Genomic DNA, 5,203 nt, shown 5'->3' with positions numbered 1-5,203 from the left:
AATACTGCTTTATAAATAGTTAAAAGTTACAAATTATAGTTAAATATAAATCTAAGTTGTAACCTCAAATTAAATAAAAAAAATATCTTATTTTTTTTATAATCATTAAGAGATTTTATAGAAGTAGCTTTAAATTAAGTGACATCAACAATAATTAAAATTAATATTAAATAATTATATTTTTATCTTAAAAAACAATGTTTGGTATATTAAGTAATTTTATTGACAAGAACTAAAAAGATAAGAAAAGATTAAAAAGCTCTTTGATAGTGACTTCTTTTGGGGCGACGAAAGGCTACTTCAATCTAGAGTTCCCCAACAGCATAGAGCTTGGGAAGCTCGGACCCGGTCAAGATCCGAACAACAAGGAGCACTCAACTACTAGTCAAAATAGTTAATCATAACTCAAACTAAAACTAATATTAAAACATATATTATATTATATTTATTCACAAGTAATAGATGTCTGTCACATAAATTTTCAAAATAATTAATGTTTTATATCAATTTAATATATTAATCATTATTTTAAAGTTAATTACAAAGACATTATTATTTTGAACAATATATATTTATAAATACTTCAACTGTATAATTATATCAAGTATAACCCGTAAATATTCATCTAGCTTTAATTTAACAAATCTTAGGATAATCCTACATCGAGTCCATTAGCCTGGTGGGTATGGACTCGACAGTGGCTGTGACATCCCTATTTTCACGGCCAGAAAAGACCGATTTAATTTATGTTTTTAAAATAAAATCAGAGTAATCATTTGATTAAAAGAATTGCGGAATTTGTTCCCAAAACAAAATGTGATAAGAATTTATCAAAACATTTCTTAATGAAATGTATTTTGCATTATATATCAAAAATCTCGGGATGTCATGTTTCGATACAGACCAAAAGCATAAACAGTACAAAATAGACCTTACAACAGTTATTTACAACTACTGATCTATAATCCAAAATATCTTGATAAATCATTCAACTTATGCTCTGGTGCCACTACCTGTAATACAAAGAAAAACTGAGTGGGTCAGGCTTGGGAGCCTGGTGAACACATAGGATTTTCAACCCACAATAATATAATTATTATTTATAATCATCAATCAATCAATCAAATTCCCCATCCATATTATCTCATTTATTTCTTAAGGATTTACCCTAAGAATCACCTATCCTTCATTCATTCATTCCTAAAGATTGATTTTAAGGAATAAGCACAAATTCCATTGTTGCATAAGGCGCGGCTGCCAATGACATCTATTAGGCGCAACTACCAATAATATCGTTTAGGCGCATCTGCCAGGATTACGACATTCACTATTAGGCGCTTCTGCCAATACTATCCTTTTTGCGCAGCTGCTAGGATGTTTAGAGTATAACATGGTTTAAAATATCTATACGTTGTGGCGCAACTACCAATATTTATCTATAACATCTTTCATACTTCATCATTTATCTAACTATGTTTTACCCAACATATTCGTAGATATAAAATACATATACAGTTTAAGACCTATATAAAACATTCATTTAACACCCATCTCAATTAGACAAACAATATATAAACACATAGCATGTATTTTATAGAAAATATTTCATATATATATATATATATATATATATATATATATATATATATGTATGTGTGTGTGTGTTAGATGAAAAAGACTACACACTCACTTGATAAGACGATTATCGGACAGCACTACGGCTCTTCAAGTAGTATTCTTCAATGAAACCAGAATGTTTCCTCAGAAACCGGACTTCTCGCGGGCAGAGCTTCGACTTGAAAACTCTTTTTCTCGGGATCTTCGAGGCTTCGGGACTTGCTTCGGGTGTCGGGATGTTATCGGGATTTCGAGGGGGGGTAGATGTAGGCTTAATGATGAGAAAAGTAGGAGAGAGGTTGAGAAATTAGCAACCAAAACCGGCTGCCTTCAATTTCTATTTATAGGGTTGCATTTCGCCATTCACGTCTTGAACCAAGCTTGTTCACGTCGTGAACTTGGTCGTCATCCGGTGCGTAGTCGCGACATCAGTTTGTCAGGCTCTGAAGGTGTCAATCACTGAGTTCACATCGTGAACTCTATGTTCATGTCGTGAGTTCTGACACAGGTTGAAGTTCGTGCCCCGAACTTCAGAAATTCATATCTTTCGCATACGAGTTTAGTTTTCGACGTTCTTTATATCCACGCGTAGGTGAGATTATGCTCTACAATTTTCATTTAGACTCCATCGGCTAATTTTGAATTCATTTTTAATATTATATTTTTAGTAGGCCAGGACGGGAAAAGTCCGTTATAAATTCATAACTTCTTCATCTGATGTCCGTTTTCGTTTTTCTTTCTACCGTTGTACTACTATCGACGAGATCTTTGATTCTCGTTTAGATTATTTCAGCTAGAAATCACTTGATCTCATATTCGAACTTTGGGCCGCATACTACTAAGTTGAAACTTCGAAAAATCATAACTTCCTCATACAAAGTCAGATTTGGATCTTTTTTTTATGTATGCTCTCGGTTTAACATATTATAGGACTTTTGTTTAGATCACTAAGACTAAATATCGCTCTATGGTAAATTCACTATTTGCGTCACGCAGTGTCGTATCGGTTCTATCACGAAACTTCGACATGTCATAACTTTTTCGTTATAACTCGGATTTCGACATTCTTTATATATCCAAAATCCTTGTCACGACCACTACAACTTAGTTAAGATTATTCATTCTAAATATCTTTTTATCAAAATGTCACTTTTGATGCTTATCATCTCTAAATTGACTAGCCCAGATCTACGGGCATTACAGTGGCTTCGACATCATTGACGCACATTGGCAGGGCCGGTTCGTAGATTTTCTTTGCCCTGGGCGAAAAAATCTCAATGATGCCCCTATGTTTGTACCTTATGATGACCTCGCTTTTTTAGAACGACATAAAATTTTATTATAACTTAATAAAATGCTATATAAACAAATACATTTCAATAATTTAATAAGACTGTAGGACTATGCAACCAACATCACCAGCATGTTGAAAAAAAAGAGACATTTTTCATAATGTTGGGTACATTGTAAGTATACCAAAGAGAAACTGTGCGGCAACTACACAAAATAACAAGCCAAATAGTTGTACATTTGCAGTTTCTACTGACTCTAAATTTTCTGGAAACAAGATCAATGCCTTTGGTTTCTATTGACTCTAAATTTTCTGGAAACACGATCAATGCTTTTTTGTGAAATAAATTAATGGACAAATCAATGAAAAATGAATATTCAAATGGGATTTGTGAATGAAATAAATGCACATTCTCCTTCGTTAACTTAAATATTAAAACTTGAAAAAACCTAATATAGAACTTGATAATCAATCATAAAACAAAATTGACTAAAATTCTACTTACACAATATAATTTAAACAGAAACAAAATTAACAATCTCAAACCAAAAATGGTGACTCTAAAAGCAACTTCAAATGATATAGAACATAAATATATATTTTAGTCAAATATCAAATTTAAATTAAACAAGTTGACTCTAATAGGAAAAAAAATTTAATATTTAATTCAATTTAAAATGCAAATTTGTAATATGAAAAAATGTAAGTATGATTATAACATACAAATCAATGAAATCACATTGTTATTTCTTGTATTTCACCTATTTCAAAACCATAACAAAATTTCGTTACTTTTTTCCATAATCTTAAGAACAACATCAGACCCTGATTTTATGACCTTGAGATTTGTGTACTCAACCTCAGTCCTCAAACAACAAGGACACCTGAAAATTTAACTAGAAGAATTGGCTTATCATGATTCATATATTGTTCTGTGGTGGTGGGAGACAGAGAATAAAGATTAAAATCTTCTTTACTTCAATAAATATGAAACTATTACCCATTTGTTGCTCTAATTCATGTGTTTCATGGACCTTAGTGCCCTGGGTAATTATCATAACAATTGCCTACACATACTTTTCATAAATTTTAACAGCACTAAAATACGTTAATTAACATAAAAATTAGACAACAAAATTAGCACTTACACATTTTCATATATGAGTCTTTCCACTTCATGTGACAAATCCTTGATCTCAGCTTGTTCTTGCATCTATAAATAAATGAAGAAATAGAAGAAATAACGAAGTGTATATGTAAGTCATCAAAAACAAATAAATCCTAAGTAAATTTAGTTATTGTTATGATTCAGCCAAAGAGAAACAAAAAAAAAAATTAGAAAACTCAAGAAACCAATGAAAGAAAGTTTCAGTCTTCTGGAAATGGGAAACAAAACAGAAATTAAAAGCTCAAGAAGGTTTCCGGTATTCAATTCATTCGAGATTTCAAATTTAAGGCTTCAAGCGACTCATCTCCTTGTTTTCTTAAATAGCGTGATGTGTGCCGATTCCTCGACTTCTGAAATTGGCGTTAATTTTCTTTTCCCTCCGTCAATAGCTTCAAGTAGATGCGTGTGGCGATGCCCTACTGCTGAACTTGGACTAACTGTGTGTATGGACTAAAAATCGGGTCTAGATTAATACTAACTCATAAGAAGTGGATGAAAGCTGATGCCCCTTGATATCTTGCTGCCCTGGGCTATGGCCCAGCTCGCCCGGCCTTTGGGCCGACTCTGCTGGGCCGACCCCTCGGCTTGCTGAGCTCGGCTCGTTATCTCAGCTATGTTTCACCGATGAGAGAAATCAAAATATGTTTGATTTTTTTCCCGTTATTATTCAATTTCCATCTTTCAAAAAATACAAATTTTCCCAAAAAAATTACCCAACTTCAAAAATATAACCGTTTTTTTTTTTAAATCTCAAATTTTAAACCCTCAATCTTCAATTATAAATACCCTCATCATTATTCACTCTCCGCCCCAATTAAATCTCCTTAATTCTATTGTCTTAACTTTTTATTATCTTATTTTTTCATCCTTTTCTACACCTCATCACTAGAAACGACTATTGTTTGGTCGACTAAAGAAGAGATCTTACTCGCTTGTTCATGGATTGATGTAGCAGAATGTCCAAACCACAATGACAACCTTGCGACTACTTTTGGGGTAGAGTCGTCGGCGTATACAACCCTCAAGACATTCAACCTCGAAGAAAAGATCTACTCTACATCAAATGGAGAAACGCACACGCAACTCGGTTTACCATTTTGTTTCGTAGGGTGATGCATGAAGCCAGA

This window comes from Lactuca serriola, chromosome 2, assembly GCF_051521515.1.
Source record: "Lactuca serriola cultivar US96UC23 chromosome 2, Lser_US96UC23_V15, whole genome shotgun sequence".
Lineage (NCBI taxonomy): Eukaryota > Viridiplantae > Streptophyta > Magnoliopsida > Asterales > Asteraceae > Lactuca > Lactuca serriola.
The sequence above is the reverse complement of the archived record's forward strand: the minus strand, read 5'-3'. Positions refer to the sequence as shown.